Raw genomic sequence first — 16,212 nt, 5'->3', positions numbered from 1 at the left:
ATCCAATTCTTAATCAGAAAATCTCACTGTGGTTCCCAATCTGCAGTGTAAATGGTTATACACAACCACCAAAAATAGCCAAATACGGTCTATTAGTCGACGCTGCGCCTGCTGACTACATACAAAAAGAAAATATTGTTAAAAAGGTTAAAATATTACATACTACCTATGACGATCTAAAAACAGCAAGGCTGATGTGTACAGGTTGAAGGTAGACAGACATCTCCTCATCGATGTTCAGACTAAAATGTTCTCCACTGTCCATTTCTAAAATGTACTTTGACTCCAACCTTTTGAGTTCCTTCTCCCTGTCTCTACCTCTTGTTTTCCTTGACACACTGTCTATGGTGCTGTATGTCAGCAATGTAGTCACCACTGTGTACTTTACGGAAATGACGGGCTACGGTGGTTGATTTACACGTTTTTTATTGTCTGAATGTGTTGTAAAACCCTCTTGTGTACTGGCAGAATAGTACTGCCTATGTAAACTTTTGGACAGGCACATGATAGAGCATATATACTCCGTATTCTGTTTTGCAGTTCAGGGTCTTTCTAATCTTCATGGTTTTGCAAAAGGGTGTGCGCAGCTGGGTTGTATTAACTCCATTGCTGCAAGCTTTACACTTGGACATTTTTTCTAAACCAGGACTGTGTTTAAACCATGTTTTCTGTGTTGTAGATATTTTGCTTCTGACTAGGTATCCTTTCATTGTTTGATGTATTATGTCCACATTTGTTTGGTATATATTCAATGATGACATTGATGATCGGCACTGTGACAAAGGCATTTTAACACCAAAACGCATTGATGTAGTATTTTTCCGATTATGTATTAAACTTTGGCAATTGAACCCCCGTGGAGTGCTGTGACTTTTCTGGGAAGTGAGGAGACTTGTTCTTTCGAGTAATGCAGCACGCGGCGAAGCAGTGACAAGCACCATGCCGATCAGGATCCTGTAGGCAATACGCCAAACCCAATATAAATATATGTGATCAAGCCCTGGGATCAGGGTGAAACGCGTTGTGGCGGTGGCGCGGGCTAAATAAACAGCTTGAAGCACATTTTTCTTGGGCCTGTATTCGTTCTTGGCAGCAGCGAGCATTGGAACGGAGTGCTTGATATATATATATATATATATATATATATATATATATATATAGTGTATAGAAGACAGACTATAGCACATTCCTAGTCAATATACATTATAACATATATAAATATATATACATCCATTCAAATACGAATAAATACATTAGTTAGGTGTTAAAATCATGGGAGTGGAAAATATATATCAAAACCCTTGTTAGTTCATTATGAACCACGATAAAAATCAATGTTAAGGTTCTATATATCAAAGCCACTCTTAATTAAACCTACATCAATAACAGTATTCACTTTAATGGTTAAAGGGCCATTATAGTTAGGAAATATTTTTTAAAAACCTGGATATTCCTAGAAAAAACAAAAGTTACAGGTACGATATAGTTAGAAAATAGAATTTAAAAAACCTTACAAATTCACTTAAAAAACAAAAGGTTACAGGTAATTATAGTTAGGCTCAGATTTCACTCATACAAAACCATTGAAATTCAGCAGTTATAGTTATGTGACCTAACGTTAACTTACTCCCACGTAATGCACTGCTTATGACTGCACATATTACATCACTCATGACATGGCCAGTGACATCACTGATGACATCTCAAATGGCATCACTCATGACATCAATGATGACATCATCAAGTGAGTGTAACTGTTTTCTAAGAGTTTATAAGTGTTAAACATAATATACTAACCCACTACTGAAGTTAGATTAGTCTACTAGGTGTACTACTAATGAGAGATACTATTTCTAACATATGTAATCTGAATGGTTGTGTGATTGTATCAGTGTGTGAGTGGGTGTCTGAGTGGCTGTATAGTTGAGTGGGTTGCTGACAAGCTCATGAGAGTGTGAGTGGTTGTATAGGTGTGTGAGTGGGTGTCTGAGTGGTTTTGTGGGTGTGTGAGTGGCTGTATACATGTGTGAGTGGCTGTATGGGTGTGTGAGTGGCTGTATGGGTGTGTAAGTGTCTGCATGGGTATATAAGTGGGTATATGAGTAGCTGTGTGGGTGAGTGAGTGGCTCTGTGAGTGTCTGTTTCAGTGTGTGAGTGGCTGTATGGGTGTGTGAGTAGTTGTGTGAGTGGCTGTATGGGTGAGTGAGTGACTGCGTGAGTGGCTGTATGGCACCCGCGTAGCTAGGGGGGGGAGAGGGGGGGCGGACCGCCCCAGGCGGCACTGTTTTGGAGGCGGCAATGCGGCGCGGCACTTGTGGCACGTTGCACGCACGTTGGTGTGCTGCGTGCGCGAGTTAGGCAGTCTCTCCTGGGCAATGGCAACCTCCAGCGTGCGCAGACACGGGCTAATGCGGGGACGAGCCACAGGTGAGGTTCTAGAGTCATGCAGCATCTGAGCTCAGCTGCCGCCTGCAGTGTGCATATACCGGCCGCGCAAGAGGCATGATCGCGACAGGCAGCCCGGGTGCGCAAAACAAACACTTCTGCAGCCGCCGGCTCACAGTGAGAGTCTGGCTGGCGAGCGGCACGGGGCCCGGGACAAGTCTGAGTCACAAAGGCTAGGCAGCCTGAGAACAGGCTGCAGCAGAGTGCACCATCGATGGGCAGCAGTGCAGTCACGCACGGACGGTCCCGGCCGCTGCACTGGCTCTGTGAACTCAGCCCCCTGCACAGCCGCCTCTTCGCCCTCCTTTCACCTCTCCTCTCCTCCTGCCACTGAAGGTCGCGCCCCCTCTCCAACTCACAGGAACTGACAGCTGGGAGATACACTCGACCCCGAGAACTGCCCTTGGGTTTTCATATTATAACATACCTCCGAGTGAAGTCAGCGCTACATACACCTGCAAAAAAATATTGCTTTTAATATTCAAAGATTAAACAGCATTTTTACAGGCTAAACGCTCATGTTATACCTGCCCAATAAAGCCATTATAAATTCTGCTCTTTAAGTTTTCCTAAAGTTTAACGTGAAACTCTCAGGAAATCTATTTTTCGGAATTGGCTTTTCTAAGTCTACTAATTTGGTTACTCCTTTCGTTCTTTCATGTTGGTGAAAAATGCTGTGATGCATACTGAAACGGTGCATAGTTGGCATAAGGGACTTATCAAGGTATTTACATTTTTTTAACTTCTTTTTATTAAACAATGTCAGCAGTGTAAAACTGTTACATAGGCATGCCCTGAGGTACGTGTTCCCTCGATGATTCACACAATCTGCGATTCACAAATATGGTATTACTGTCAATTAGTCCGGATATACACTAGGGCCGAGTTTGGCAAATTGAAAGACAGTGAAGTACCGGGGGTGGTGGCCGAGCCCTCTCAATCTTTTCTCCTGAGGCCTGCACTCCCATGCTTAATTGTGTCTCAATGTTAATTGCTTAGACTTGCAATGCAACGTAGCTTCAGCCTCAGGTTGTTAATAAATAACGGGCGGCGCCGCACACCCTGCTATTATGAGCGAATAATTTTTTATCAAATTGCTCAATGTGTCTTTTTGAGATAAATTACAGTCTGCAGAGGGTTTGTGACCTCTAAGCTATGCGTGTACCTTTCCATTTCCAGTACTTTGCTGCCGTTTTAAAATCTTCTTAGAGTTCTCTTTGCGCAAATGGGTGCAATTTCTGATATTTATGTTTCCGTTGTTTTTTTTGCTTGATTTTCCTTGCGAAAAAAGTGTCACTCATAGTTGTTGAAATGTCACTCATAATTACGCTGACATTACAAAAATGTCACACTTAGCAATCTGAAACCTTGGCAGCTATGCTTCCTTTATGTCCGGCCTGCTGTTGTTACCTGTACTTCCGGTGCCAGCTGCGCCACTCCACGTGCACAAACCATGAGCTGAACATTGCAGGCATTGCTCTGCAACTGCAGAAACGTAGACATGGCCGCCGGTTGTACAGTGGGGTGTCGGAGAACATTCCATAAAGTATAGAACCCTGCGAATGCTGGTAATTTCTAAGTTTTTATTTCTTTATTTGAAATTTTATATCACACACAGACGACGTTAAAGTACTCTACAGTTATTTTTTTACAAAAAAATGTGAGAAATGATTCCAAATAATAAACATACATATTTACAAAGAAATGTTCAGGATGATGTCAGAGCATTTTGCAATTTGTAGATACATATTCTGAGAATTGCATCTAAGTCATACAAATCCATGTTAGCAAAGATGTGTTGTCTTATAGTGAACATTAAGTCGTCAGTTTGTTCTTCACGCTACAATATTTGATTTAAGAATTGCACTGCATATGTGGCGGTGCAGGTAGTGGAGAGAGCTGCAATTAAATGTCACAAACGTAAGTGTTAGTATGGTGGCAGTCTGTGTGTTCTCCTTTGTACTGCCGGTCACCGGTGTATTTAACTGTGTAGCCTTGGACCATGTCATGTATGTGCATGTAACTTGCATGATCGAGGTAACTATTAGCGGGGATACTTCGTGACTCTCGGTTCTTTTTCCCCAGCCCCCTCCCCAGGGGCGGCAATCTGAGGGATAGCCCCGGGCGCCACAAGCTCTAGCTACGCCCCTGCTGTATGGGTGTGGGGGTAGGTGTGTTATTGACTGTATGGGAGAGTGGGTGGGTGAATGAATGGCTGTATGAGTTAGTGACTGGGTATGTAATTGGGTGCATGGGTAAGTTGGTGGCTGTTTGAGTGGCTATTTAGTTAAGTGAGTTGGTGTATTGGAGAGTGAGTGTCTGTGTGAATGGCTGTATGGGTGAGTGGGCAGATTTGGAAGTGCTTGTATGGATGTGTGAATGGGTATGTAAGTGAGTATGTGAGTGCCTGTGCTTTTAAGTGAGTGGCTGTGTTGGGAGGCTGGATGGGTGAGTTTATAGCTGTGTGAGTGGCTGTATTGGTGAGTGACTGGTTGTATGAGTGACTGTATGGGTGAGTGAATGGCTGTATTAGTGGCTGTATAAGTGAGTGAGTGGTTGAGTGAGTGGCTGTATGAGTGAGTGGGTGGTTGTGTGGGTGTTTAAGTGGGTGTATGAGAGGTTGTAGAGGGGTGGGAAAGTTGTTCTGTGGATGATGTCATCACTGATATCATTTGAGATGCCATCAGTGATGTTATTAGTGATGTCACTTACCATGTCCAGAGTGATGTAATATGTGAGGTCATAAACATTATAACCTCCCTGTAACCCTTGTTATTTTGTATGAATTTCTAAGGTTTTTTTTAATGTTGTTTCCTAACTATAACATCACTGTGACCTTTGTTTTTTAAGTGAATTACAAAGGTTTTTTTTATATTTTATTTCCTAACTGTAACTTGTAACCTTTGATAGTGAGTGTGTGAGTGAGTGAGTGCATGAGTGTCTCAGTGGGTATGTGAGGGAGTGTGTGAGTGTCTCAATGAGTGTGTGAGTATCTGTATGGGTCTGGAAGTGGCTGTATAAGTGTCCCACTGAGTGTGTGAGTGGGCACGTGAGTTTCTGAGTGGGTCTGTGAGTGGATGAGTGTTGTCTGAGTTGGTGGATGAGTGGGTGCCTGTGTGTTAGTCACACACCAAGGTGGAGCATACCCTTGCACAATCATTATGAAGCGTTATCATGTTTGGATGATCAAGATAGACAAGGGAGGAACAGGAGGGGGGAGCAACCCTCTGAGGTGTCCACCTTACTATTGATACAACCAAATGGAAATCAGGAGCTGGGAGGGGTGGAAAGCCACGAGATTGAACAGGTGGACATAGGTAAATTAGACGCAGATGCCAATAACGCACGAAAGAAGACATATTTAGAAAATTCTAAAGCACATCAGCATCTAGTACACCCCCCCCCCCCATAAGGGTGGGACCAACACTTACGAAGGGAGGGAAAAATGGTACAAAAGAAGGGAACCCCTAAAGGGCATCCGTCATGGGGACAACATCTAAGAGGCTAAAAATTTTATGTTGGAACATCGCGGGTCTCTCGGATAAAGTAGCCCTCCCATAATGGTTGGACATAGTAAATAATCATAGCATACTGTGTTTCCAGGAAACGTGTTCAGTTCAAGAAATCCATATACATGGGTATCAAACTTTTAATACACCAGCTATCATCAGTACACAGGATAGAAATAAAGGGGGGCTGTGCATCTATGTCTCAACTTCAGGAGGCATTACAGTCGCTAAAATTATCACAATGGAATATTACCAGATCTTATTAGTTATCTGGGAGATGCAAAAAAATTGGCGATAATGTTTTTTTATAATGACATTCCAATACTTTTATTGGAAAATGTCATAACCAATCTTATGAGTAATCTGCTTAGCCTAGAGGAACAGGTGACCGTAGACATGGTCTTGTTATGGGTGGGTGATTTTAACTGCACTGTGTGCCCACGCAGTGTCACTGGCACCTGTGGCCTAGGGGACAACAAGGAGGATACTCCCACCCACTTTACCCACTCAAAATTAGGGGACCTGCTGAACAATTTGATTTTTCATTTTGACCTATCATATGTAAATGAATTATGCTCACCATCGATACCTTTTCAGCCCACTTTCAATGGGAGAGGGTGCAACTCGATTATCGATTTTGCACTCCTATCATCAAGGTATTCCGCATTCGTGCCCTCATGGGGAATACTCGATACACTGTTGAGCGATCACTACCCCATTTCGTTTGGATTCAAAATTAAAGGGGTGGAAGATAACTCGAATGGAAAGGTTTCTTACGATCCCTCCATTAGCCTTAAGAGTTCAAATGGATACTCCATTAAATGGGATAAAATTGAACCCGAGGCTTTTCTCCAAACGCTAGTTACAAATACCTATGATCACATGGAAATTTGCCTTTCAAAATCAGAGGAAAGCCATACAGTTCTTTACTCCTTTAACAAAATTACAGAGGAAATAGGAAAATTATTAACTACGGAATATCGCCACAGTACTAATAAAGCTCACAGATGGTTTGACAAGGATTGTACTAAGGCACATATTGACTTGAAGCGTGCCTTACATGAAGCCCCCAGATCAACAGAGTTAGTACGGCTTGCCAGAAAATCTTACCGATCTGCTATAGTTAGCAGAAAAAACAATTAAAAAGGGAAGCTTGGTAGATGTTACATGAAGCATGCCAAAGGAACGACAATACAGCCTTTTGCAAAGCGGTTAACACACCTTTCCTATCAGATAAGGATACAGATGTAAATGATCTAGCCATCCCAGGTGAAATCTTGGTTACACACTTTACGGGCCTTTATGACAAAGTTAACATAGATGACTGCGAAAATGAAATTGATAATTTAACTGGAACATCTGACAATAGTGGCCCAGCTAGCATGTTCCCTTTGGGAATTCAATCAATCAATCAATACATTAATAGAGCGCACTACTCACCCGTAGGGTCTCAAGGCGCTAGGAGGGGGGGTGCCTTTACTGCTCGAACAGCCAGGTCTTGAGCTTCTTCCTGAAGGAGAGGTGGTCTTGGGTCAGGCGCAGGTCGATCGGGAGGGAGTTCCAGGTCTTGGCGGCCAGGTAGGAGAAGGACCTTCCTCCTGTTGTCGCTCTTCGGATGCGCGGGACGGCGGCGAGGGCGTGGCTGGTTGATCTGAGGTGGCGCTTGGGAGCGTAGAAGTTGATTCGGTTGTTGAGGTAGCTCGGGCCTTGGTCGTGTAGGGCTTTGTGTGCGTGGGTGAGGAGGCGGAAGGTGATTCTTTTGTTGACGGGGAGCCAGTGCAGGTCTCTCAGGTGTCCGGAGATGTGGCTGTTACGTGGGATGTCGAGGATGAGTCTGGCTGAGGCGTTCTGGATCCGCTGGAGTCTCTTCTGGAGCTTGGCGGTGGTTCCGGCGTAGAGGGCGTGGCCGTAGTCCAGTCGGCTGGTGACGAGGGCCTGGGTGACAGTCTTTCTGGTCTCGGTGGGGATCCACCAGAAGATCTTCCGTAGCATGCGCAGGATGTTGAAGCACGACGAGGAGACGGCGTTGACTTGTCTGGTCATGGAGAGGGAGGAGTCCAGGATGAACAGGTTGAATTGTATTGAACTGTAAGGAGGTTATAAGAGCGATTAGGGAAAGTGCCCCAGGAAAAGCGCTAGGGCCGGATGGCGTCCCGATTGACGTCTATAAATCCGAAATAGACCTATGGGCACCCATGTTAACCAATGTGTTAAATTGTTCTAACAGTCTCGGATTCATCTCAACTTGGCCAGAAGCCATCGGGATTCCGATTTTTAAAAAAGTGGACAGGAACGACCCTTCCTGTTATCGTCCCATATCTCTATTAGATGCCTTAATGAAGGTGGCAGGTAGGATAATTTTAAATAGGCTACAAGAGTGGGCGGAGGAGAAGGATGATATTTCCAATTTACAGTATGGGTTCCGGGCAGGGAGAGGAACGATAGAACAGGGCCTCAATCTAGCGCTGTTAATAGCCAAATATACGAAGGCTAGGAAAGGAAATCTTTTTGTGACTTTTGTTGATTTAAGTTCCGCTTTCGATTGCGTGGACCATGAAAAACTATGGAAGATACTTCGTGACATAGGTGTAGATCGACAGATTCTTTTATTTATCAAGGAATTGTACAGGGGGCGGGTGCTAGGGTACGGTATGGCTGGAAGGGAGAGTGTTCAGCTAAATTTGAAATAAGGAGAGGTGTGAGACAGGGGTGCATTTTAGCACCCCTTCTCTTCACCCTGCACATTAACAGCATAGGACAATATCTTAGTGAATTTCAGCTTGACTACCCAAGTGGAGAAGTGTGGCTCACTGGTTAGAGGAGGCAGACCTGGAAGCAGAGGTCAGCCTGGGACCAGGGTTCAATTCCCGGCTCGGCGGGGAGTTGAGTCCTAAAAATGTCCATGGACCCGACAATTCTCGCTCCGGTGCCTACTCGATTCACGGGTTCACACTCTGCGACTCTGGGCAATAGCTTGCTTAATCTCCACAACGGCCCCTCGCGGCGGGATGCCTGGCTTTCACCTTGTGGATACCCTGCCGGGGTTATCTCACAGGGGAATACCAGGACGGGTTCCCTAAGCAAGCGCTTAGAAACCGCTCGGTGATTTGCGCTATATAAATTCCTGTACATTTACATTTACATAACTGCGAGGGGTATCCCTGCCCCAATCCTTTTGTACGCGGATGACGCCGCAATCATGTCACGGACTATGATTGGTCTCCAAAGGGCGGTAACTAAATTATCAGAATACATGAACTCCAGTGGGTTAAAAGTCAACGTTTCTAAAACTTATTCTATGACCTGCGGAAACAGGACAAAGACCACCCGAGCGACCTTTCTGGACAAGAATAAGATCGAGAGCACCAACAGATTCTCCTACCTGAGAATCAACTTTGATAGAAAGCAGTGACCGTAAGGAAATTAGCTTTCTCTAGGGCCATAGGAGCATTGATAAACTTTGCAAAGAAATTGGGTGGGAGACCGGTACGAGAACTCCTACAAATCTACAAATCTAAATGTGTCTCTACCGGTACCTTTGGGACAGGTATTTGGGGGATTGAACAGGTGGAGCAGATTCAACGTTGTGAAAACCACTTTATCCTCTACTTATTAGCGGTTCCCAAAACCACGGCTACTTACATCTGCCATAGTGAAGTGGGTATACCATATATATCTGACACCATCAAAACCTCCCCTTTACTCTTATGGCACAAAATCTGGGTAACGCCTGAAACAAGTTTAAATAGAGATATCATTACAGACTGCCTCAACTCAGATGGAGTAGCTAACATAAAATGGATCAAGTATGTAAAAGACATGATGTATAAGATTGGGCACCCAGAATTCTTTGATACCCCAACAAGCATGGAAGCAGTGCCTAGAAGCACACTGAAAAAGTTGGTCTTGGAACATCTAGACAACACAAGGTGGCTCTCGGAAAAGGGTAAATGTACAGTTGTGGAAAATCAGTTACTTACCATCTGCGGAGGGATCCAACCTTATTTGGTATTAGACCCAAGTTGTTACACTCGTATGTTGTTGACCCGTTTTCGCACTGATACATTTTTCAGACTGATAACTTTCCCCGAATGTAACGATTGGTCAAAGGACTTGGCAATCTGCCCATGTGATGATATCTCCCACCAATCAATTGGTAGCTCTTTTTCCTTTAAAAATCTTATGTTTATTGTGAACTCCAATTATGATTGCCTAGGCTGTTGTTTACCGATTATCTCCCACCAATCAAACATTCACTGTATTTTGTTTTGCAAATTTTACCTGATTCCGAGGAAAAGGTTTCGGATACCAATATTAAAGAACTGGGGGCTGAGGAGCTGTAGAGTGGCCTTTCTCAAATTAAAACAACTAGAGACTGAATATGTAATTAAGGCAGTATCTTCTTTTTTAAAGCTACTCATCAGCTACCGGAATACCATATGATGTATGTGCATGTTTTATTCCTTATTGGAATGTTACTTGAATGAATGTATATAGTGCATATTTAAACCGTAATACTCTGAATCGAATATGTATATATAACGCTTCTCCGTCCTTACTCTGACATTGGCCAAGTGAATTGAACTGTTTAGAGCGATCATCTTAATAATACATGGTGCTCCTACTAATTGTATATTAGCATTTTAATATTGATATGTTTTTAATTTTGCACAGATCCTTCTTAATACTGTTTTAACATGTGCTTTTATGATTTTGTAATCAGAAATCCGAATAAAGCTTATTTGAATTGAATTGAATTGAATTTGGTGTGTGAGTATCTGTATGGGTCTGGAAGTGGCTGTATAAGTGTCTCACTGAGTGTGTGAGTGGGCATGTGAGTTTCTGAGTGGGTCTGTGAGTGGATGCGTGTTGTCTGAATTGGTGGATGAGTGGGTGCCTGTGTGTTTCTGTGAGTGGGTCTGTGAGTGGCTGTGTGGATCTGTAACTGGGTATATTAGCGTCTGAGTGGGTCTGTCAGTGTGTGTGCCTGAATGTATGAGTGGTTGTCTAAGTGTCTGTGTGGGTGTATCAGTAGCTGTGTGGGTGATTCAGCCACAAAGAAAGCCCACATGCCCTTTTATCCAACAGGAGTCCACAGTTTTGCACAAAATATCTACCCAAGTGGAGTTCTTACTACTGGCTAATTACTAAGTACTACCTCCTTGGGTAAATGTCCAGAACGTATTCTACACTATAGCTGCGTAAAGGAGGATGAGAAAAATGTTACCAGTGACCTTGTTTCTGTTTACTTTTGGCAATGTGATTGTCCCTGTTGCGCCTTTATCCAGAAATATGTGATAACATGAATCCTCCTATAGAGACGACAACAAGACTACAAAGAGGCAAATCTCCACCAAACAAGGGTCCTTTGCTTAACTATCTGAAGTAAGTAATTTTTGCTTCGCGGAAATATTCTCATATTCCTTAGCATCAAGAACTCTTCACCAAAATTATTGGGTAAGGCACTGGGGGTTGCTTGTTAAGCTGTCCATCATCCTGGCAAAAGGCAGGAAGACCTTTGGAAACCCCTAAGGTGGGTGGGGCCAAACGGCAAAGCATTCAAGTAATTTCCACATTTGCATACTCCTAGCAATTTAAGGGGAGAACCATGGACTCTGCTCTTACCAGGAGAGGACAAGAAAGAACCCACTTGTCACAGTCACATACAGATTGCGCTCCAATACATCAACTATGTGGTGACCTCCACAAAGGATTTCAGATTGTTTTTCAATATGGAATTGCTGAGAAAACACACTTGCTTTCCCTTCTCCAAGCCCAGGAGTTAGGATCACATGTCCTTTACAGAATGGAGCTGCAACGGGGGCACCTGCTAAGTTTATATGTGTAAGTGCTTTCGGTTGAGGTTTACTTTTTGTGAAATTAGTATTGGGTCAAAATGATCCCGGGGACCCCTTCCCCTGAGCTGCGAGACCCTACTCCCTGGGCCGATTTTGACCCCGGGAACTCATCCCACAGGGCCTGGATATGTGTCCCTGGGTGCCCTTGCCTCACCAAGGCCACCTGCGTGATATGGGACCGCGGGGCAGCCACAAGACCTCCGCAGCCCTAGCCGGCTCCCCGCCCACTGCAGTAGCCGGCATTGCTCTTGCATGCTGGAAATGCAGCTCCCTGAATGCAAGAGCAATTGTTTCATCTCTTTCCATGCCTACATGTCTGTGGGCAGGTATACAGATGAAACCTCTGCTTCCAGCAAGAAGGAGCACTTTGGACGTTCCCGCCTGCTGGAACCTGAGTGTTTGCTTTTGCTTGGCAGGATCTGTCAAAGCTCCCACCATGCAAAAGTAAACAAAGTATGGACAAAGCAGGACCCGAACCTGGGGGCTGGTGGTCCCAAGGCCTCCTTTCATGTGCATTGGCTGCCCCAGGGAGGTGGTGGTCCCCGGGGCTTTGAATGGCCTGGGGGAGCCACGCGGGCCCCCTCCTTCTAAAAGAAAAAGAAAGCACCCGGGAGGTAGTAGTCCCCTGTGCCAGGGGGGTTGCTCGACCCCCATATATTTTTTATTATTTACAGTCTCGGGTAGGTGGTGGTCCCTGGTGTGTGGGGGGCGTCTGTGATGCCAATTGCTTAATGTTCACATTAGCCCTGGGGAGGTGGTCGTCCCCAGGGCAGGGAGGGTCCAGGTGGCCCCTCTCCATGTATTTTAAAATTTGAAGCCCCAGGGAGGTGGTGGTCCCTGGGGCACAGAGGGGTTCTGTGCACCCCTCTGGAATAGTACACACAAGAACCTTGGGGAGGTGGTAGTCCATGGCACATAAATGAGCCCTAGAAGGGAGTCCGCCTCCTTTTTAAAAAAAAAATACACATGCCCCCAGGACCTGGCCCACTCGGGGGCAATATTAAAAGCAAGAGTGGAAGACCACACTTTTTTTTTTAATTGACAGTGATATTTGTGAATATTTTGCCAAAATGCCTGTGAAAATCAAACATAAATGTTTGTTTTGCCCTGGTGGGGTCATTCTCGGCCCCCAGCACCAGAGCTAGAGATATTCGTACTCTGCACCCTTTTCTTTTTTTCTGCATTTAATTTTGGGACTCAGCTGAAACAGAGTCTCTATATGGCTGCCAACACTTCCTGCTTAAAGTGTTGGCAGCAAATCAGAGCTCTGCAGATCTTTACACAAGCTTGTTATTATTTGCAAAGTAGTCGCAATCGTAGAGATACAAATTTGGATTTCCTTTAATATGTTGCAAACTACGGAACGAATTTACACCAAATAAAAAAAGCACATTCTGCGGATAAAACACTAGCTTTCTGCCAAATGTGGTGTATTTCCATCCAGCTGTTCAGGCTACAAGTGTGTCTAAAGAGTCTATGGAAATTAACATGGGATACACACTTTTTTCTCACCCCCTACCCCTCTTTTTTCTCACCTCCCACTTGACGGATCACTCTAAAAGTTTCCATGCACAATTAGAACTACTGGTGCACTTTTTTTAGGGCAATTTCATGAAGATTCGTCAAACTACGTCAAAGTTATAGGCAAGTCAAAAAACACTTTTCCTATGGAAACATGGGCCTAACTATAACTACCTACTTTTTTTTAATTTAGGGATGGGTAGGGTATAGGTTGGTAGAGATATTTTTCAGATTTAGTGATGGGTAAGGCCATAAAGAGATAAGGGAATTTTTAGGGTTTAGTGGTGGGTAGGTGTAGGGGTATAGGCTGGTATGGGTATTTTTAGGGGTTATATATATATATATATATATACACACATACAGAGAGAGGAGAGAGGTTGAACTTATCTTATTTATACTTACCTGCGTGGTAAAGGCAGGTATAGGAAAGGTGTGCGTTGTAAAAAACATGTGGTAAAGGCATGCGTTGTAAAGTCCTACACCCATTAACTGAGGAACCTATTGTGATGGACCTGTCAGCATCCTGATCCTGGGCAATTGCTGCGGCGCATTGATGGTTTCGCTAATAAAGTCATTACCTGCTTTATTTCTGGCTCATTTTTTAGATTGAGCCTAGAGGCAGCACGCATGCGGTTCTCTGCAAGGCATGCTGTATTGGAGTATGCACTTGAAGCCCCGCCCACTCTCCGCCCATATTTGTCATTTGCTTGTGTAATTTCCTGGTGTTGTGATTTTCACATATTACCTGTCCGTCCTGTGTAACGTTTGATGCTTTTAGATCTCCTTGGGACAAATAACTATAGTTGGGTTTTCTTCAGGACTGGGGATTAGAGTATTCCCACCTGAAGAAAAGAAGGGAGCCAGCTGATTTGTGTAGAAACTAAGATAACAGAAGCGTTGGTGGTGAATATTAGTCAGGGGTTGTTCCTTGAATGGTTCTTTCACTGTCAATTAAAAATTAAACAATCCTTAATGATTGCTGCAGTGGTGTAAGTATCTTTTTCTATGTTGACCATTCGCCTCCTAACAAGCCTTTTGTAAATAAGATACATACTCATCCAAGCTTGATGGCTAACTTCTTTATTAGCATCACATTCCCCAGCCGGACAGTGACTGATCCTTTACACTCCAACCCACCAGGTTCTAGAATATGAAGACATGACATATGCCAAAGCAAGTGGTCATAGTAAATGGTAAGATACCACACCTTTCTTGTTACTACTTTTTATATTGTGGACTTGTATCCAAATGTGGCAGACTCACCAGGCTGGACATTCATTTCCTGGAAAACTGAAAATGCTGCTCAGATCTTTTCTCCTAAAAAAGCATACAAAGCAATACCCTATTTATCACCCTATTATTCTCTCAATATATCCACTACCTCAACTCCCTGACTCATCTCAAACCTCTATCTACTCCTCTTTCCATTGTACTACCCTATTTCTCATCCTATACCTCTATCAGTATCTTTAATCTACATATATTAACGTCCTCTATACATCTATATACGTTCCATGTACTTATGGATCTATATATTGATTACTTTCTTCTAATTCAGCATATCCTATGCATTCCCCTATTCTCATCCTATATCTCTCTCAGTATATCTTCCACCTTCTTCACAAATGCGCATGCACGGGCGCCCGCGCATTTGAGATACCAGCAAGAAGGAGCCCCAGGACGCCGCATCGCAGGTAAGTCTATTTTTTTACTTTTATAATGTTTTTAAATATCTTAAGGTCATTTAGAGGAGGGTGGGAGGGAGGTGGGCGGCGCGTAGTGGGGCTATGCGAAGTGGGGGGTGCGTATAGATTCCCGCCACTTCGTGGTGCTTTGCGTAGCCCCACTACGCCCACTATGCCCAGGGTTAATCTCAATCCCCCACCCACCCCATGGCTGCTTAATCTCGCTCTGTTGCCCTCGTGTCTGTTTCTGTCCCCCCCAACCAGACCTAAAGCCCCACCTACTCCACAAGAACATCTACTTTGCCTCTATCCTTGCTCGTTTAAGTTTCCAATCTGAATTCGATCTTATAATATTTGGCTGCAAAAGTGACTTATGCACGCCTGTCAGTTGCTCTGAAATGGTTAAAAAGTCAGGGCAAGGCACTATATGAATGTGTTAAAATGTTGCTTGCCTCAAAATGTAGACCAGAGCAGTCACAATTAAAAAGTATTACGCTCAAAATTGCCTCTTGTATTAGGTAGTGATTCTTTAAGTGACGTACTTGGATTTTAATTGTCGAAAAAAGGTAGAAATAGTAGGTGATGATTATCAAGACCTGACCGTTTGTTTTGTTCTTGTGAGGGTTCTCTTTACTTTGGCTCTTGGTCTTGCTACCAAGCAGGCGTAAGGTTTTGACGCAGTGGCGTCCTAGAAGTAGCGCAGTGAAATCTTGGAGATTTGACTGCGTCACCTCAACGAGGCTTTTTGTGCATGGGAACTCCCACCCTGCATACATTATACCTGACGCAGGTATAAGGTGATGCAGGGCTTTACAACGTGAAGCATCTCCCTAAATGTGTCACGTTGTGAATGGGCCACATTTTTAAGCCGCCGCTGCATCATAAAAAGTGACGCAATAGCGGCGCAAAAATGGGCTTGTAAATCTGCCTCACAATGCCTAAATCGATTACAGATTTGAGCAAAACTGCCTTTTTGAGTGGCACTTCTTCCGTTTCTAAGCACCGTAACAGGCGCTACACCACATATAATGGGACTCGGTTTACTGACCTTGAAATGAAGGTCTGCCAGCATTCGTGACCTTCAGATCACTGCAGATGGCATTGGAGAGTGTTGCCTCACTGATCCATCTAGCCAACATCAGGCCAAAGCTATCCGCTATATTTCTGATGCGTACAGAGCCATTTGCCTTTGAG

The sequence above is a fragment of the Lissotriton helveticus genome, chromosome 5_1 (assembly GCF_964261635.1).
Source record: "Lissotriton helveticus chromosome 5_1, aLisHel1.1, whole genome shotgun sequence".
NCBI classification, from domain to species: domain Eukaryota; kingdom Metazoa; phylum Chordata; class Amphibia; order Caudata; family Salamandridae; genus Lissotriton; species Lissotriton helveticus.
This window is presented reverse-complemented; position numbering follows the sequence as displayed.